The following is a 20882-nucleotide window of genomic DNA, read 5'->3' as shown; positions in this document are numbered from 1 at the left end:
AGGGTAAGCGCATACTTCTCTCTCCATCCCATCCTCTGGAGAGGGAAAAAAAAAAGGTAGAGGGCAAGAAAGGAGAAATGGATGGAGAACAGCACAGTCTAAGCCTTGCTAACTCTAGCAGTGAAATTTCCAAAAGACAGGACTTGCTTTCCATGGGCACTGAGGACCAACACTCAGCACCGGCAAGATGCATAGCTTCCTCACAAGTGAAATGCCACAGCATGAAACCAGATCTTGACTGAAGCCAAGTGGAGGGCACAGCCTCTGACACCTGATGTAGTTTATAAGCATGGCTGTGCTGGAATAGAGTAGTTCAGCATATTGCTAGATGGGGTCTTTAGACCACCCCAAGCTCTCCAGCTGACCTAACATCTCTGATCTTTCTCCAGATTTGGATGTCAGGGCTGGCACAGAGATCTACCAGTTGGAGAAGGGAAATAATGGCATGGACCAGAAGAAGTACTTGTGAAAATGGCAGAAATTACAAGTAATGCATGGAGTGCAGAAGAGGGAACAGTAGAGGAGGGGGACTGGAAACCCAGCACACCAGCACCAAATGGAAGGGAGACACTGTGAGACAAAGCCACCACCCTAGAGGTGACAGTGAAAAAATGGGACCAACTAATTCAAGCCCTAGTTTTCACTAAAATGTCACTGTTTCAGACAAGTTGTGTTGCTCATATACAAGCTTCACCATGAGCTAAAACCAAAGGTCTGAAATCAGCACTTCCCTGCCCCTGGTGCTTGGCGATGTTAGTCACCCAGTAGCTGCTCTAGAGGTGATGGAAAAGGGGTGACAAGGCTTTTGGAGGTGGGGTTTGGGGTAGGGAAGCTACCCGATGAGCTCTGTATTTCAGACCAGCACGGCTAGATGGCACTGTGTACTCTTCCAGGAGTGGCATATCCCACCACAGATCCCATGCCCAGAAATTTAATATGCCCAGTGTTTTCGGTTGCTGTTGAAGCTCTCCTCTGAAAGACAGCTTATCTGAGGGATGGCGTGGGCTGTTGGGAGTTTTGTCATGGCCAGAGCACAGGCGACCTTCCCAGGGAGGAAACTGGCAGAATTTTCTGTTTCAGGGTTATTTTAACAAAGGCAAGTATGTGTTTGAAGCAAGAAAAAAATGCCATTTTCATACAACTGTGAACAGCAGAGACAGACCTTGAGGAGTCAGGCCTGGAGCGGACTTACACCATCACATCTATGGAGATCCTCATGTTCATGTCCTGTTTATCCATACCCTGGGAGGAAGATGAACACAACGGAGCACTGGGACAGGGTGTCCCCAAGCTGTTATGCCAGTGCTGCTGTAGAAGACAGGGACCTAGATTTGGGGCTGCCAGATTCTGAGAGGCCAGTCTCAGCTTCCTCTGTCCAGTAGCAAATCTGGACACACACCAGCTCTGCCTGGTGGAGGGCCAGCAAGGAGCCCACTGGTATCTTCTGCAGCCCTGGAAGACATTTGGTCACCCAGGCAATGTGCAAAGATCAGAAAAAGATGGGAGAGGGGTGAAGGGCATGAGATACGAATGGAGGAGTGGATGAGCAGGGTCAGACAGCACAGAAGAACATGAAGCCTACCACTGCCTTTTAGTGTCTTGAAATTTATTTGTGGGTCAGTTTGAGATGAGAACCCAGAAGCAATCTTTACAAAAGGCACAGCAGTCTGGCCCTCTCTCCCCCTTTCCCCCAGCTGGTGGACTCAAGCTGGGAAGCTGGAAGACACCACCACACCGTGGTCCCCCAGCTGGGAGCCCGCCGTCCCTCGCTCAGTCATCTGCACAGGAGTTGGGAGAGTTTAACGTCTCAGGAGCCAGGCTCCCATGTTCTCCTCTTGCTACCAGCTGGTCAGGCGCGCTGCCAAGGGTATGCTGGCAGGAAACTGGGCAGTTTTCCATCAGGATTTCATCCACAGTGACGGATCTCCGGGAAATATTTCCGTCCTGATGAATCAGCAGTCTTAGGTAGGCGGTGGGCTGCCCACTGGAGGGGTAATGTCCAGCACTCAGGAAAGGTGTGAGTCCCCACATCAGGCAGGTGTCAGCTAATCCAATCCCCCCCCCCAAATCCATCCCCTACTGGAGGCCTCTCCTTAATCTGTTACAGTCGGCATTTGCCCTGGGGCCACGGATCTGATATCTCTTCCAAGCAGGGTGTCAGCATTAACTATTATAATTCTGGATATTCTTGTTAGCCATGCAAATGTCCAACACCAGGCTGGAATCTCGCTTCTCTTGTCAGCTTCAGCAACATCCTGTGGCAAATTGCTCTCTGCAGAGACACTTATGTTTATCATCCCCAGCCACCACCTGTTCTTCTTGCTACGTTCCTGGGTTATCCGACAGGCACTGCAGCCCCCCCCTGCACTGACATCCCCCTACTTGACATCACAAAATTTTGGCCTGGCCCTTTATTGCAAAAATCTGTCTTTTGTGGTGAGCTGGGAAAAGTGCAGTGGGATATTGATTCCCTTTCCAAGTCACCCTGGTGAGACACTCCACTGTTTGCATCTGCTTGTGGCAGAATCCACTGGTGTCCATGGAAAGTGCTTCCATGAAGAAAACCCATCCCATGTGAGTCGGGATTGCAGCTGAAGCCCCCCTCAGTCAGCACAGCCCTGGGGTCAAAAGCCACCCTTCAACAGGAAGGCAAAAGGTAAATAAGCTGGGACAGGGTAAGAGGTGGTTTTCTACTCTGCATGAAGTTCCAATTTATCACGGGGGAAGCAGGTGTAGAGCTCAAATGGAGAGCAAATGGCAATGGGACAGAAAAATGTTAACAAGTCAAAAATCAGCAAGTGCTGCACTGAGTTCTGTAGTGTGATTAATAAAACAAACATGTGAAAAAAAAAATCTTCATTTCAACACATGGCCAGAAATGCAGTGTGTTGTGTTATCAGGGCTATTCTGCCCTGTGAATACCCACCTCTCTGTTTGGGTTCGCACTAAAAAACTCTAACATGCTTTCAATTTTTTTTTTAATTTTTATTTTATTTTTACAAATGCTCAGACTTTCCTGCCACAAATTATTTTTGGCTGGGTTACAAGTAAAATGGCCATGTATAGCTATTTCTTAAAAAAAAAAAAAAAAAAAAAAAAAAAAAAAAAAAAAAAAAAAAAAGAAAGAAAAAGAAGAAAAAAGTTTATTTCATGTTTTGGTTGAATTTTTTTTTTCTACGTGAATATGCAGTGAAAGTTCAGGAGTTTTCACTTTTTTTTCCACCCAAAAGCTCCTCTTAAGCTGAAGTATCAGCATCTTTAACATTATCTCATCTTTCCAAGGACCATCTCCTTGGAAAGATTATTGCTATTAACAAAGCCTGGGACCATCTTCCTCTGTGACCTCTTTCACCCCAAAAAAGCTGTGTGGGACTGCTGTAAGGACAGGCTGTCACTGACAGCCTCAGCCATGATAAGTCACAACTCATCCCACTGCAAAATTATTACTTTGGCATGAAAATCATTATTAAATCAGTAATGCACAAGCAAACCTTATTTGCCTGTGGTCCCATGTGCTCTCAGGCTGTAGGTTTGAACCACAAAGGAGAAAAACTTTTTGAGGACAGGCTGTGAAAGAAAAGTTTCATGCAAGCACACAATGCCACTAAGCTGATAATTTAAGGAAAAAAAATGAACATTATCAGGAGTCATAAAGAGCCTTGCTGCAAGAACTGGCACCTTCAGCACCTCCACAAAAATATCCTCACATCATGGGAGTTTATGGGCAGTTTTGGAATAATTAACCCCCAAGCGCATTAAGTCCAAGAAAAACTAATTACTTTCACAGAACAAAACAGATTGTTTTACAGGCAGTGTTGTTCTTTGGCCTGTCTCTTCTGGAAAACGGCACCAGTTAAACAAAATCAATTTTATTAACTGAGAGTGCTGTGAAAAGATTTATGGAAAAGGACTGTTTGATGGGCTTTTAATAATAGACCTGATGCCCATTACCAAGGCTGACAAGATGCACATGCTGGATAAGAGAGATCATCAGAGCTGGAGACCTTTCACAGTCTGGTCAGAAAGGGTTTTTTCTGTGCTTCTTCCTCTAGTGAGTCCTAAATCAAACATTTAGCATTAGTCATAGGACTCACTTAATGGCACAATCCTGTTACCCAGAAAGGTGGCTTTCATCCTGTTTGATGCAATTGTGCTGGGCTACATTCAATCAAAGCTCACGCCAGGCCTCAATCCACACTGTTTGTTTGCAGCGCAGTCTTCCCTCAGCATTGCCCTGACACCTGCCATCCCTCATCACACTGGAAGGCAACAAGTTATGGACAGCCTATAGCAGCCTATGGTCTTGGCCCGAGTTGCCCCAGAAGCCGTGCTGAGTCCTGCAGGGACAGATTGCCGCTCTGCCCCAGAGATGGGGAGGTCTCAACTTGCTGGAGATTGTTTGGGTAAGTTGTGATGGATCGTGCCCTAGTGTCGAGAGTTGAGGTGCAGCGGGGAGGCTGAAAAACTTAACACTGAAAATGTTTTAAAGCAAAGGGAACATCAAAAGATCTCCAGGAAGCAGCAAACACCCAGAGTTCAGCAATCTCTGAAACAGATCCCCTCCTCCCATCTCCATGACTGGATAAGAGAGACTCCCAAGAAAAAGGGCGATCAAGATCAGAGAAGATGGTAAGCTATAAATCAACCACCTCTCTCTTTTCACCTCCCTCCCTCTGCCCTCCAATCTTAGGAAACCTCTGGAGCAGCAAGACACAAATTCAAACAGCAGGATGACTCCTCCCATCTCCTCCTCAAGGGACTTGCCCCAGCGCAGCCCCCAAGCCTTCGTCCAAATGCCGTTCAGCTCACAGAGGTGCTGGGTGGGGAGCATGAACATTCTCTCCAGCACTGCAGATTTTATCTGACATGCCAGATTTAGACTCTTACAGAAAAGTCAAATCAGCCTTAGAATCCTTTAGATCACTGTCTACCACTGGAACATTTTTCTACAAATCTGAGAGGTTGAACACAAGGTAAGGAGGCTTTGAGCCCAGCAGAGCTCAGCCCTGAGGACATGGACCTGGTCATTAGGAACACTTCTTACAGAAGCATGTACCCTACAGCTCTTCAAGAGCTGCTCTCTGGCATGGGGCAGCCTCCTCTTCAGATGGCCAGGCAGGTGGGGGCAAACCAGCCCTGTGATTTTAACACCCAGATGCATTTTTCAGGTGGGTGGATTTGGAGGATTTCTGATAGTGGATGTGCCTCTCAGTGGTAACAAGGCCAAGCTGAACCCCTTCCCCTCCATATCCAAAGCCTCCTTCACCTCTAAGCATTCTACTGCAATAGAGGGTGCCTTATCAAGATGGGTGAAAAGACATGTGTAGAATAAGACAGAAATATGGGACAGGTTTTGCCCTTCAGCATGGCCCATGGTGAAGCAGCATGCCTCTGGTGTAAGGGGATAAGGCCCTTAGTGGGTGCTGGCTCTGGTTCAGGAGGATTTTTTTATGCACACACATGCATCAGTGCAGTTGCCAGGTTACTGGGCAGACAAACTGTGTTCAGCTTTTCTGAGTGAGGTCTCCTGCCTATGAGGCTGAGTCAGGAGCAGAAGTAGCAGCAAGCCCAGTCTGTATGTCAGCATTCAAGGGGCTGTGACATAGCCTCAAGCCGCAGAGCAGGAGCCCAAAGACAAAGAGAGGAAGCAAAGGAAAGAAGGGATGCTGGGGGGACACTAACATCCCCTGTTAATTCCATATCTGGGATACCCCTAACCTGAGCAGATTGACCCTCCCCAGCTTCACCATATCTCCAGCATGTCCTATGGCAAAGACAAGCTGCCATAAGGAGGGAAGGGACACATCTCATTTTTGGCATTGATTTGCTGCAAAAATCAGTTCTCACATTCGCCTGCTCCTCTTGCTTGTCCTCATCCAGGGGAAAGCAAAAGCTTTGCTGTGCTCCATCTCCCCACTTCCAGGCAGCACAGGTGGCTCCTGACTTGGACCTTCTTGGTTTTATGACCTGAAGAGCCCCTGCAGCTTGGGACAATCTACACTTTGTGCCCATCCTTACTTAAAGTAAATATTCTGGACTAGGCTCCAAGGTCCCATTGGTGAGATCTAACTCCTAAATCCCATTAACTTCCTGCTCTTTTCATCACCTGCAGTTAGTTGCAAGAGATGCAATAGCCAGACTGTTGGGGCGTGCGACTGTAAACACTTAGGGAATTGGTGCAGACGATACCTAGCAAACAGTCCCTAGAGTTTGCCTGGAACATACACTAACGGGGGAATTCCTGAACCACCATGAACCCACACACTCTCAGAAGGTCAGATTTGGTGGTGGATAAACCAGGGAACGCAGAGGGAAATGGAGGAGAGGGAATCATTGGGAGAAAGGTGTGGAATGAGTTGGTTTCAACATGGCCATGGTGGGAGTAATGTCTGCTGAGCTAGAGTAGGAGCAAATAGGTTCAGGATTTGAGGCAGGGAGGGCAGCAGGAGGGATTAAGCCCTGAAAGGAGGCTGGACTGGAGGGCAAAACTCATACTGGGGGGTGCTGGCAGAGAAAAGTTTGGGGCAGGCAGGGAAAAGCTGTGGACAGGGTTCATTACATGTGACAGAGAGACTTACGGGGGGATACATAGGGCATAAAGGTGTCCAGGGTCAAAGTCACACATAAGGTCCCTGAAGCACAGGGGGAAACGGAGGAATTCTGGAAGAAGGTTCCTCAAGAGAGAGGGGATCCTGGGGACAGTGCAACAGAGTGGGTGCACAGAGGCAGCCGAGCAGGGGACACAAGCTCCCAGACAGGCAGCTGTGGGGCTGGTGGACCCCCTACAGACCCAGCTCCTGGGTGGAGAGGGGGCTAACTCAGAGGTGTTTCCCGGGCACCAAGCCACCAGGGGCTCCCCTGGGGGCTGTAACTCCAGCTCAGCCTCCATCCTGCTGTCAGGCCCTGTGCCCAGAGGTTGTTATTGCAGGTGCAGGGCAGCATTTTCCCCCCCACCCACTCCCTCCCCCTCCCTCTGTCCCTGTCCCCTCCACTGTATCCTCTCCCCTTCACACATCAGCCACCTAGGGCTGCCCCATCCTACCAGAGCCCCTGCTTCTTTTCCCCTGCATCCTTCTTCCCTCCCCAGCTGGTTTCTGTCTCCTCATCCAGAGTTTGTGTTCATCACACCAAGTCCATCCTGCAAAACTGCCAGCACAGACAGGTTACCCCAGAGGATCCATGGTCAAAAACTTGAGTGGCTTTTGCCACCAAGGATCACCACCAGCATTCTGATGTCTTCCCACTGGGATCAACGGGGCAGGAGGAATTACCCTTACCCCTCCCATGGACCACTCTCATCTGCCTTCCCCTCTGCTCTCCATCACCTCCCCAGGGTCTGCAGACCAGCCTTCTCCAGAGGCCACTCAGTACCCTCTCATCTCCCTCAGCCTCCCCAGGGCCCCTCTGCTGCATTTGAGTGCCACCCAGCACTCCCCAGGTTCCTGACCCTCTGAGCTCAAGCCAAAGCTGCTTCAAACCTGGCTCCAGACACTTTCCACCTTGCAGCATGACCTTGGGTCTATGAGGACCCCGGGGGGCCACAAAATTTCAGGGACTGTTCTGTCCCTCCAAAACACCTCTGACAGCACTGTCGTACCCCCAGCCCGCAGTCCTGGACACAGCAGCTGCACATGTATCACACAGGGAGCTTGTGAATTTATTCCCTTTGGAGCAGAGCCAGGCATCAAACCGAACATCCCATCCTGTTAAAAACAGCTCTCTGACATCTTTTATGACCTCAGCCCAGGGAGACAGTGGCCTGTGAGAGTAAAGTGCCACCGGTAAGAGCTCAGCATCTCAGCCAAGCAATGCCTGGTCCTCTCCAGGCTCTGTAAACTCCTCTTCCAGCTCTTCTCTGCTGGGTTTGCCTGTGAGGATAACCAGGGACTACTTCTGTGCATCAGTACCACATCTTATCATGCACTAAGTGTTTGCAAAGCCCTCTACCCTTTGTCCTGCTTTTCCCAGGGCTGGAGCTCAGTTCCTCCCCTTCACCTTTCTCCTTGGCCGTCTGCACAGCTCCCATCTCTCTACTTTGCGGGGGCAGGGAAGTGCAGGCAAGGAGGTAATTAAAGGCAAAGCCTGGTAAAGACCAGCATTCCCATGCCCTGGCCTTGGCCTTGCTTAAACACCTTGAAGCATTCCAACACTGAACTTAAAAGGACAAATAGTCCCATGGTGAGTTAAGGGCTTGCAAACCTGAACCTCTTCTGCACTGCACTGGCTGCTCCTGAGGGTCCCTGCAGGTATTTTAAGCACACATCTACACATGTTTTAAAATATGGGAACAGCTGAGAGCAGTTTCAAAATAAAAAGTGAAAATTGGAAAGACCCCCTTCTAAAAAAACCCAAGAGCAGTAATGTCTGCATTTGCTGGTGAGGAGCAGGACCCCTGCCCAGGCGTGGGTGCTCCCAGCACAGCTCTGAAATAAGGTGACACTCTGGCCATGTCAGGCAGGCACAGAATGACTCAGAGAGGTTAAGAAGTAGGAAGTTCATAAAGGCTCTCTGAAAGCTTGGTGTCCAGATCCCCTTCAGTGGGGTGGTGAGGAAAAGGGTGAAAGCTGATGAATATGCGTGTGGTGCAGGAGTGGTGGAAGGTGCTGAATGGGCTGCAGAAATCTGGGAAGGGCAAAAATGTTTGGATTTGAATTAATGCCTTGATGTACAAATAATGGAGTCTGGGGATAGAGGAAGCCAAGAAAAGAGAGTCATAGTGACCATGGCTGTCTTCTTTAGCCAGCTCCTCTGGACATATGCACACTGCCCTCCATGCTGGGAGTGCTCAGAGGTTTCATGGGCAGAGCTCCCTTCCATTGCCCTCCAGCACCCCTACAAGCTCAGAGAGGAGAGACATTGGGGTGATGTTGGCTGCTGGGGTCACTTTCCTGCTCCTTGCAGGATCCTGTACCAGCATTCAGGTATCTGAGATGCTTTTCCATACACAAGAGAGCCCCACCTCCCCACAGCCTGCCGAAGGCTCTAGCACCCACTCCAGCTGGTGCAGGCAGCATGTCCCACTGCACTTAGATCTCTTTGGACCATTGTGTCCACACCAAAGGCAACAGATCTTGAAAGCTCCCTCCTTCTGTTCCAGCATTAATTATCTCCAGAGCACCTACCTGTAGGTGCTTATCAGTGATGGAGGGGGTCTGTTGTGCTTCTTTGCCTTCACTTTACTTGAAAAAGGAAAAGAGAATAGCAGTTTTTTCCTCCCTGGGGAGAACGTGGGACACTTATCCTAAGGGAGTGAGACAGAGTTGAAGGGTGGAGAAAAACATTATTAGGACCAAAATTATTGCCAGGAAAGGAGACTGTGGCTGAGAAAAGGTGTGAATATGCTGAGAGAACAGGGAACAGACTGACTCGCCTCAGAGATGACAGCAGAGCAAGACTTCTTAGGGGCACAGAGAGGGATTTTCACAAGGTGACTGAGTGCTAAAGGAAGGACAGAGAGAGCAAGGAGAGATGGGCCTACAGACCTAATTTTTTAAATCTTCTTTAACTTAATATTCTGCATTTTCTTTCTCTAACCCTTCCAATTTATGTCCTAAAAACACCTTGTGATTCGACACGGAGAAGGCCCGGCTTGATAGAAGAGGTCTGGTCAGCACATGGTCCCATCTTTGCACAGTACTGCCAGCCTTGTGCTTTCTGAAGCTACTGAAATAACAGCCCTGGAACCCCGTCAGGCTTTCATGTCTGAGCAAAGAGGTAGGAGAAAGAGCATCTGAGTGTCATCTGAACCTTTTGATCAAGGCCCAAAATGGAGCACTGGCCTTTGGTACGTGAGCTCTGTGAAAAAGTCCCGTGAGCTTTTCACAGTGCTCATGACATGCTTTCCACCTCCTGGTCCAACAGAACTGATGCACAGCACAGTCCAGCCCAGCAGCTCATGGCCTGAGGCAGAAAGTACCTCAGTTTGCTGTTCAGAAGCAATGCAATAGCTGCTTGGCATTGTCACAGTGCAGTGTCCCAGCACCCATGCTCAGTGAACCCTGTTCCTGCAGTCAGCTGAGTCTGGGGAAAAAGCCATTGAACTTCACAGCTGTTTTTTCATCTCCAAGTGCCCATCTGCAGGTGGCTCAGGAGATGGCTTAAGTTAATCTTGATGGTTCAGGAATTTCTTTTTTCTCTCCACTGCCCTAAGGTCCTTGAATTTTCTGCAGTTGTGGTCTTCCCAACTCTCGTGTAAGAACTCAGACCCCCTTCCTAATGAGGAGCTGGCCTCTTTTGCCTGTTTCAAACCTGATGCTCCTGCTTACTGACCCCACAGGACCTTGGTCCCAGTCTGCCTGGCATGACCTGCTTGACACAACTGGACATGTCCCACATGTCTGAGACTCTGATCCATTTTTCCACTACTTGAGCTGCTTGGAGGATCAAAGAATCATGAAATATGCTGAGTTGGAAGGGATCCACAAGGTTCATTAAGTCCAGCTCCTGGCCATGCACAGGACACCCCAACAAGCCCACCCTGTGCCTGAGAGTGCTGTCCACACACTCCTTGGGCTCTGTCAGATGTGGGGCTGTGGCCACTTTGAGGATTTGGGAAATGCCTGTCAGGGAAAAAAGGAAAGTTATCCTGCAGAAATATTTTATGACCCTTTTTAGCCCTCTCCCAACATCATATCAGTTCCCATGCCAGTCATGTCCCCGTTTTTTGGCTGTGGTCTTTCTGCTGTGACCTTTTTGCTGCAACCTGGCACAACCTGGTTGTTCTTGCTGGGTCTTCAACATGGGCCATGCTGTCACTGCCTTTATTTGCAAGTAGGCATCAATCTTCCTCTGGATTTGTGGTGGAGGTTATTCAGCAGCAGGATTATTTTTTGACATGTAATGGATAGCTGCATCTGGAGGCTATCCAGACCAACACTTTGTCATGCAAGGAGCTGTATGAACACCTCCATGGGAGAGATTGACATTTGTGCAGGTGAGTCACCAATGGAAGTGATAGATTGTGGTTACCAAACAGTTGGTCTCTAGAGAAGGGGTGGAGCTTGTGGACACTCCCTCAATAGACTGGCTGATTTTAAAGCACTGTTTTGTGAGGCAAAGAGAGGCTTGTATGTTGTTTTTTTTTTTTCATTTTCTACCCCTTTTTTGCTACCAAACTTTGGAGAAGGAACAGTCTAGAGAGTCACCACCCTTGTCCTGTCACACTCTGCTCTCCAACCCCTACTAAGCAGCAAGATTTCAGCTATGTCTTTCTGCCTTCATGTTCCAGTGTTGGAGAAAGAAAAAGAAGACCATGGAAAGAAGGACAAACAATAGAATTTTGAATTAATGACAAGTTCAGGACTCAGCTTGCCTGCCAGGAGATTTCATGTACAGGATACAATGAAATCTCTTCTTTATGGTGTTTGTAGCAAGGCTTTGCCTCTCTCACCAGCAGACCTCTGTCTCCCCTCTGCTCACCTTGCCAGAATGGGATTTGCTCTGTGGTTTTTTGCCTCACCCTCCTGCCCAGTTTTCCAGTCATCACATTTTCTCCAGTCCCTTGTCTATATGACCTATTTCATAACAAGCTCCAGTCTCACACCAATAATGTTCAGCTCAAGGTTTTTATGGCCACAGAGACCAGTCCCAGCAAACCTCCCCTTCACCTTCCATATTTCATTCTCACCCCACAAGGACTTGCATCCCCCTTGGCTGTCCAAGCATCCCTTGCCCTGGGTTGCATTGAGGTTTACAGCCCAGCTGTTCCCTCCAGCTGAGAGCAGCTGTGCAGTGAGAGGGCATGTGTCACTGGCCCCTTAATTGCTGTGTTTTGTATGAACAGAAGTGCGGCCTCCAATCTGCAAACACAGTGAAATAATCACAAATAAGACATAAGCAACTCAGCCAGTGGGAACAGTGTGAGGGCAGATGGTGGCAGATTTAAAAAGACAAATATCTCCTATCTTGGTCCTAGAAGCATGTTTTCAGCCAAGTCTTCCAGCAACTTTAGTGTCCAACAAGCAGAACCCCCAAACTTGGTGTATTTTAGAAAATTCGATCTTGGATTTGCAAAACAAGCCCAAAAGCTTTCAGAGGGCTCAGAGGTGCTCTGTCAGAAAAAAAAGTCTCCCAGGTTTGCAAAGAAACATTATCCAAGGAGAGGAACTTATCCAGAGTGCTTCCAATGTGAAGTGGACTCCAGCAGGGTGCAATCTGAGGACTCTGTGGAAGCACAGAATCTCATGGATCAAGTAAGGCAATGACTTTGGAGAGCAAGGCAGACTACAAGGCCTGTAGAGAAGATAATTGCAAGGAGCAGTGATGAATCCCCCCCAGTGATACTGCACGAACATTGTCCAGCTCAGGAGAAGCAGGCACTTCATCTTCTACCCTCTGGGAGCCATCTCAGCTGCCTACTAACAGCTGTGTGTGAGTGAGGAGAGTTCTGCATAGCCAGCAGATCCCCTCCCTGGGGCACTGGGATGTGCCAGTATTGATTTCACCATGATTTGGATCCAGACCTAGAAATCTCCAAATTCCCCATGATGAAGCCAGGCTCTGGAACACAGCCCTCAGGAAGGTGGGCGGCTGGAAGAGTTCAGGCACATCTCCTTTGGCCCTCTGGCTGCTACCCATCAGAAATGCAGAAAACTGAACTCTATCCTCAAAAACTTTTCAATTTTGATGAGTCAGCGAAGGTGTTGGCAGGTTTTGTGACTTGCCTGCAAGTGAATGCTTGTTGATTCTCACCCTCCTCCAGGAGGTCCAAGCTGACCTCAGGCTCTGCTTTCCTTATAAACACGTTACATCACGCAGGTACTGGCCCAGTGTCATGCCAGTACCTGGCAGTGCTGGATGACGGCTGGAGCTTTACAGCAGAAAGCCTAGGGTTAAAATAGATTTCAGGCTAATATTGTCTATAAACTCATGTGAGAGATGAAAGCAAGTGTTCCAGTGACAGGAAGCTGCCTTTATCACTCCATACTGATAGTGTGTCAGAAGGCAGCCACTGTTCCTTTACTAGCCTGGGAAAAGAGGGAATTTCATAGCCTGCTGCCTGTGGGAGGTTGTGCTTGGGGGCTGTGTCCTGTGCTGCTGGTCTGAGAGTGCAGCACCCAGTGCACAGAGTGTGGCAGAGACAGGCTGGAGCCATCCAGAGCTGCATGGCTTTGACAGCGTCCTCTGTGCAGGCAGTAGGGCCACCACCCTCTTGCTACAGCCACATCTGGAAAGTAGAGGAGGCTACTTGTGTCTGTGACACCAATGGGCAGAGCTGTGCCCTTCAGCTTGTCCTGGTTTGTCCATCTCCGTATGGAAAGCACCATATGCTTTCCCAGGGAGGAGAGCTGGCCCAGCCTGGTGCAAAGGTCAGCTGGGCAGAACAGAGGCCAGGCATGAAGTGGTGGTGTGCTGTTGGAATCCTGTGTCCATCCTGCTGACACTGTGCCCTGGACATCAGCATTCCCTGTTGGAGGAGGTGCTGCTGTCACGCACTAAGAGATCTCCATAGGGCAGAACAGGAGAAGAGGCAGAGCAGCCCATGTCGCCGTGTGCATATGCTCCCCTCCCTAGCACTCCAACACAAGGTCCTCAAGCTGGTGCATGAGCAGCCAGGCCAGTGCCTTGCTTGACCAGTCACACACAAAATGTTTGGGACCCTCCTGGGCCATCCTGGAGTGCTGGGGTACAGGCATGTTGCCCCTCCCCAAACTCAGCTGCTTCCAAAGGAACTTCCTTCTGCTTGGAATTGAATACCCAGACTCCCCTGAGGCCACCATGCCCAGCATGGCCAGCATCTGCTCTCCTCTACATCTCTCCCCACATGCATTCCAACATCACATCCATTCCCAGGCTATCTCCCTGCTTCCAGCACCAGCGCCTGCCACCACAGCCATCCCACCCAGCTCCCCGGCACATCCTGGATGATTAAACCCAGCTGGTGTTGCTGTCTTCCTCCCACACCCATCCCGGGCACACGCCTTCTGGGGCCAGTGCAGACAGCCCAGCTCCCAGTGCTTTTGGAAAGGGTCTGTCATGGAAGATAAGCGGCTGTGTGCCACTGTGGTGGCAGGGAGGAGTCCTGCCAGACTGTGCTTTATCCCAAACCAAACAGCCTGGCCAGTTTCAGGAGTTATAAACAGATGCTGAGGCAAGGCTCTGGCTCTGGGAGGGCCTGGGAAGAGAAGAGCATTTGGTATCTGGCTTCCTGGAGAGCCACAGCCCCAGGGAATTTGCTAAGCCTTCCACGGCAACACCCCAAATAGTCCTGGGAGGAAGCAGCTGCCCTGGGGCGGCTGCAGGGATGGGCACAGGGAGGACAAAGAGCCAGCTGGATGGTGGGCTCAGTGATACGGGGCCACTTACACTGATACAGGGTTCTGCTGGCTAGGGCAGCATGTGCTTCAGGCCATGGTGGAGCTGTCCAGGAGGGTGAAGATGAGATGTGAGACCCCACCCACTCACCCCTGCCTTCAGGGTGCTGCTGCAACTCATTTTCCAGCCATTTCAAATGGGTTTGCAAACCTGAGGTGGGACAGTGGAGCAAGCAGCATTGCAATGCTCCCCACCAGAGACCACAGGCACAGTGAGAGAGGTTCCTGACTCCTCACTATACACCAGCTATGGAGAAAAACTTTCCTTTCACCTTTATTTTGTCCTCTTGCCCTTATTTACCGACAACACAAGAACTTAGAAAACTCAGGATATTAAAGTGAGGTCTACACTACAAAAAAATCATGCTCCACTTGAGCCCTAAGGATCTCTGCTGCTCCAGATGCCAGTCTCTGCCACCAAGTTGCTGAAGCAGAGAATAATTTAACAACATTTAATTAAAAGTGGGATAGGTACGGGACTTGCAAGGGATTTATCCTGCAGGCTTCTGCTTCCCCTTCCTGTCTGATACTTGGAAAAAGAGTGGCAGAAATTTGCAATTCATGAAGAGAACATTCTGCTTAATTTTCCCACTAGAAATGTCAGGGTAGTAGAAATGGGGTCACCTGGATAAGTCAAGGTTAGGGATTTAAAGAGGAATAAGGGGATGCTGCATGTTGTGTCTTCATTGCTCTGTGACAAGGAGGGAGAATCTGTCCTTCAAGGCTTACTTTAGGCAAAATATTAATTAATCCATTGAAGTTCAGAGAAACCTCAGATAAAGGAGTCTGGAAAAGTCTGGTTCCTGACGAGTACCTTAGATTTCATCCCCTTCTGCTCAGCAGTGTCAGTGTTTTACTTCCCTTGTCATCATCCAGTCTCCCAGCCTAAACAAGAACTGAGATGTGAACACAAACATCCAGTTGTTGGGGGAGAACAGCCCAAGAAAACAGAGAAGAGCAGCAGCTCTCAGACCAACTGCTCCTGCGATAACAGACCAGGGTGGGATGGCAGCCAAGGCTGTTTTGTTTCCTTTGCAGGTTGTCTCCAGATGGCCCTTCACCTACCCCTCCAGGCTGTGTTCTCCTCAGTCCTTTCTTTCTGGTCTCCTCCTGGCAATGTGGTATCCAGAAGCCACCACACTGGTCCATCCTGAGATTTTACAGCACAGTGGGCCATGAGTTTTCCATCTGCATCCATGTACATACCATTGTCTCCTTACCCTGTTGCCAGATCCCACTGCAGATTTATTCTCTGTCTTCAATTTTTTTGTGTTCCAGCTCTTTCTGCTTCCAGGTTTCTTTCTCTGCATCCCACCAGTGGTTGCATATCACCCTACCAGAACCCGGTTGCATTGTCCATCTGTATGAGCTCCTCTGTGCTTCTAAAATAGGAACCTCTGTGCCTTATCTAGAGAACAAAACCAGTCCTTTGGAGAGGTGGTGTTTAGGAATTGACCAGGCAAACTTGGAAATACACAGCCAAGATACCGCACCCTTACGGGCAGCCACTGTGCACTTTACTGGGGATAGAGGCAGGTTACAATGGCACAGAGGGAGATACACCTTAGAGAGAGCCTCCAATACCACTGAAAAAACAGAAACACAGAATGAGCTGAGTTGGAAGGGATCCACAAGGATCATTAAGTCCAAGCTCATGGTTTCAGAAAGCTTCAGTTTTCTGCTCACTGGTGGTTTCCCAAGTTCTTCTGGACTAAAGGAAGATTTGGGATCCTGGTTCAGTCACCACATGGAATGCATATTCATTTATGTATCCCTCTGACAATCTCTCCCAAGGGAAGCCCAGACACCAGGGGTGGCACCATCCTGGGGGCTCTGCGGTGGTACACAGCTGCTGCTCCGTCCCTCCACGCCTCTCCTGCAAGCAGTCTGCCCACTCAGCTGTGGCAGCCGATGAGAAGTCGAGCCTTAAAGTTTTAACAAGAGTGCTGGGCTCCATAAGGAGAGCTTTACACTCTGTGCTAGTCAGCCAGTGCTCATAGCTTTCCCTGGCTGCACACATGCTGGATGATTGGGTCCTGCTCTCTGCCACTAACAAAAGCGATAAATTACCAGCCAGGCTGCACCCACCCAGCCCAGTCCACACTGCAACCTCCAGGCACTAACCCTGCCTAACTTCCCCCATACACGGACCACCTCAAAGAGCTGCAGGAGGGAATAGGGCAGTGTCTGCCAGCCCTACTCCAAACAAGCAACTTTTATCATCATGTGTGAGGACTAAGAGCTCCCAGCAGCAGGATTTATAGGGGGGCTTTCCAGCTGCAAGGCATAGTGACCCCAGTACAAGAACCACAGACCTGTCCTGGACACAGGGAGTTACAAGAGGCTTCCAGGGACCCTGGTCTCATCCCAGCCTGTCCTAACCTTGGCACCTGCATTGCTCCCCACTATCATCGTTTAATCCTGCAGATGCTAGCCAACGCCCTCTAGAACTCCAGCATTCCCAAGCCCCCCAACACCTCTCCTCTTACAAAAGTATCCACGCCTGGGTTTCATTCTGGAAGGATCCCCGGATCCCTGGGAGAACTGTGGGGCAGCCCTTAGTGTGGGTGGAAGTGTTGGCAGAGGCCCCTTTGCTCCCACAGGGCCCCAGGGATCCAGAGGAGCCCAAGCCTGATCAGCGGGTGTCTGTTTGTATCCTTGGGGCTCTGGCAGGGAAGGGATCTGCTGCAGTAATTGAGGCTGCAGGAATGAGAGGTATGTTCTGAAACAGCAGCGGGTGGGGGTGCTGGGAGCTGCAATTGGATCAGTCTGATCCAGGGCCCACAGTGACTTCCCAAATGCACCGTCCTTCCGAGCCCACCCCAAGCCTCACAAACCCTAGGAAGAGCCTCCCAAGAACAACTAGTGCTTTGAGAAACTTAAACCACTTTCTCCAACACCTCTGAACTCTGTTAGGAACATCCTTCATCAGAAAGCTACAAATGCCAAGCTGTTTTCCCTCGAGGGCATATCTCCCTCCTGCTGTCAGGAGCAAAGCTGCCTGGGTTCACATTGCTGCTTAAGGTGAATGCATAGTGTGTTTTACCAACTAATTGTGAAATTGCAGACTGCTTCAGATGCAAAGGAGAAACATTTTATTGTGAGCAGGGGAATTAATCATACCATGGGCAGTACAGATGTCAGCAAAAAACAATGCAGAAATGAATTCTCGGGAAGACTTCTTGACATGAATAGGAAGGTCATTTTTAGATCTTTTTAGATATGAATGAAAGATGCTCCATGGTTGTTGTGACCCCTGTTTTTACCCTTGCTGTCTAGATCCAAGAGAGGGGTGTGTGTGCTAAAGCTACAAAACTATAAGGGGAAGGAGTTTTATTCAAGAAAGGGAAACTTCCCAAGTCAAGGCATCTGCTGCAGCATTAATTCATGACATGTCCCATATAGTTTATGGCAGAGATTAAAGAATACAAAGGATAAAACATTTTTAAAAAGGCATTTAACTAGGAAAACAAGAACAGACTAGACTCCAACCCATCCGTTGTGCAATGCTGAGTTGTTGAGCTCTCAGCCCCAGCATTCAGGTCCTGCTCAATGAAATACTACTGGCTGATGTTTGCTTGTGTCCAACCCAGCATTTTGTCACACCTTTTTGTTTGTTGTGGAGTGAATCCCCTTGGTAACATGGCCACCCTCTTTTCCTCCCTTTGTGCATTTTTCTCTGCCTGGGATTTGTTACTCTGGTCCCAAGGGACACGCTTTTCCATGGCTGTTTCCCATTTGGAGGCTGCGTACATACACACTGGTGGAAAAAGAGAGCAACTCAGTCTTCTGATTCACTGCAGCTTTTCCCTATATTTTTAAAAGATACTGGTTATGATCAGCCAGACTTGGCTGAGTACAGATTTATATCCTGACTCTGAGCTTGCCTCCACCAGCTCAGCCCACTCTGTAAGGCAGAGGAGGCAGTGGCAGGTCTGGGAGGTAGCACTAGGGATGCAGCATCCTCCTGGCAGCACTGGAACTGTTGCTGCAGCCAGGTAGGGAAAGACAAAATAATGATATGGATAGGGGTTAAAAAAACAAAGATGAAAGTCCAAAATGTCTTATGTGAAACCAAGCAACATACAGCAAAGGGGAGGAGGAAAAGAGACACAATACAGGCAACACTGAGTGGTGCTGTACAAAAAACTGGGATAACAGCACTTCCTTATCTTATTTGGCGATAGATTCCCAAAGTTTGCCATGAAACCTCTCCTCACAGTCCCAGTTAGGCTCAGATGGCCACAATGCTGTTGCTGAGAAAAATCTCAGAGAGAAAATTCCTCCACCATTCTCATTACTTCCTTCCATGCCCTCAAATATGCCCAACACCAGGGTGACCCTGCACATAGACTTGACCTGAAATCAGTAAAACTTGTTCAAGTAAAAAGCAGTAACAAAGTGAAGAGACATGTTAGAGATACAAAACTTCCCAAGAGATATGCCCTGACCAGCAGGTGAAGATGCATGTTGACAACGTAGCATTTTCTCCTCCAATTTTCTTGCCAAGCATCACATTTGCTTTTTTTTGGAGGCTCTGCCCATGCTCTGTGGGATGGGATAAGGACGCCAAAGTCAGTCCAAACTACAGAGGAGACATGATCATGAGAAATCTGACCTTTTCCTCTTTATTATCTTTATTTGCCATATCCAGATGATGTTGGACATGACACAAGTTCACAGTGGTGTCGTTTACCTGCACGTGCTTCCATACCAATGCCAATGACATCAGCCTTGGGATTTGCTCAGGGGACCAATATCTTAGGTTACAAATGCAAGATGTGGCCAGGGGTGTGCATTCAATTGCCTTCTGCTAGAGATGGGGCAGTTATCTTCTGTTAATTGAGCAGTTTTCTTTATCTCTTCCACAACCAATCCTTCCAGCAGGGAGACATGTTCTGTCAAGGGGCCATTGAGTGTCACTGCATGAGTGATAAAATTACATCATCCCCTTGGGAGAAACTCTGCCCAGGGGGAGGGGCCAAGCATTCCTACCTGGATACAATCTGACATTTGGAACACCATGGCAGCCTTTTCCCACTGGATTCCCAGAGAAAGACCAGGCCCATCTACACCACCACTGGACCTTCAGAGGAAAACTACATCCTTCTACAGGATCACTGCTCCAACACAACCACATTTGTCACTCCAGGAGGACTGCAGCCACCATTTAATCAGACTGCTACCAATACCCTGACCCACAGGGTGTCAGATCATATTTCTTTGTCAGTGTTGTTTTATATTACTACATTTTTATTTTTATTTTTCCTGATAAAGAACTATTATTCCTACTCTTATATCTTTGTCTGAGAGCCCCCTTAATCTCAAAATTATAATAATTCAAAGGTAGGGGGTTTACATTTTCCATTCCAAGGGAGGCTCCTGCCTTCCCTAGCAGACACCTGTTTTTTCAAACCAAGACAACCCACTACCAGGAAATTACTTCTCTTAAAACACGAGGAAAGCTTGGTGCAGCCTTTGTAGCTTCTAGTCCAGCAAGCCTGTAATATTCACAGGAATGAGACTCAGATTTCTAATTATTGGCTGAGTTATTTGTAGCTTCATATGTTTTAGGGCCAGAAGGAACCATCATCTAGTCTGGCCTCCTTAAATGGAAAGCTCCATAAGCAACAATCCCAATTCACCGAGTTTTATTACAGTAATGAGCTCAGGAGTCCTGCCATCTTGTCTCCAGCTCTAACCACTAGACCCAACCATGCCAAACACAGCTGCTCAGATCTGCCATCGGCTCCAAAGGCAAGTCTGAGATTCCCTCCCGAAGAGTCAATAAATCAAATACCAGTGTCCATGGTGATGGGGAAGGGTGGCTGCCTTCATATGCTGGCTCAGCCTGCCCAACAGGGAGCTCAGGTCCTGAGTACCTTGTCCAGGGACAAACACCAGCAAGGACATGCATCCAGACAGCAGGCTGGGATGGAGGGACTTACTTTGCCATGCTGTTGTTTCCCCTTTGGGAGTGTTATTTTGGAGAAAGGAGAGGGAACCACTGACACTTGCCTGTTTTCACACCCTGGCTAATTCATTTCACCCCACTGGGATTGTTTCAAGGCAAGCTATACCAGTAACCAGAGACCCAGTGGGGCAGTGTAGCAGCTTTCACAGGCTTTGTCCCTGCCTGGGCTCTTTGGATCAAATGGCATTGGGAACAATGTGGCAACTGCTCTCCTCTGTGCCACTTGTCAGAGGTACATGCTGAAAAACAACCCAGGACCTCTCAGTACATGTTTCACTAACCACCTCCCTCCATGGGACAAGGGAAGGTGGCCTCCAACAGCTGCCACAGAACCCTGGGAGGGACAGCCCAGGTCTCTGTGGATTCATAGGAAACCACCTGGCTCTGACACAGGAAGAGGTCTCTGAACTAGGATGTGGCCAGGACATGGAGTGGGAATTTTCAGGGTTGAGCCACTCGTCTTGCTGCACCTCTCCCGGCTGAGACCCCACTGGCCAGCAGGTGCTCACCTTCAGGCACCAGGTTGAACGTTTGAATAAGAGAAGCCCTGGAATGGAGAAGTGTTGGTGCAGGAACTCAGGGGCGCGGGGGGCAGG

General features: G+C 49.0%; 2 long non-coding RNA genes across 2 annotated transcripts in view; one reads left to right on the top strand and one right to left on the bottom strand.

The window, feature by feature from the left end:
* Positions 1 to 20882, bottom strand: part of LOC137461973 (uncharacterized) — a 71181-nt gene that overhangs the window by 40294 nt on the left and 10005 nt on the right. The window lies entirely within an intron of this gene.
* On the top strand, positions 4197 to 18982 carry LOC137461718 (uncharacterized). The gene is made up of 3 exons (XR_010993465.1): positions 4197 to 4403; positions 4490 to 4629; positions 15351 to 18982. It is a non-coding gene; the product is annotated as an uncharacterized lncRNA (long non-coding RNA).

Source organism: Anomalospiza imberbis, chromosome 23, assembly GCF_031753505.1.
Source record: "Anomalospiza imberbis isolate Cuckoo-Finch-1a 21T00152 chromosome 23, ASM3175350v1, whole genome shotgun sequence".
NCBI classification, from domain to species: Eukaryota; Metazoa; Chordata; class Aves; order Passeriformes; family Viduidae; genus Anomalospiza; species Anomalospiza imberbis.
Note: the sequence above shows the minus strand (reverse complement) of the source record. Positions and strands in the feature narration are given on the sequence as shown.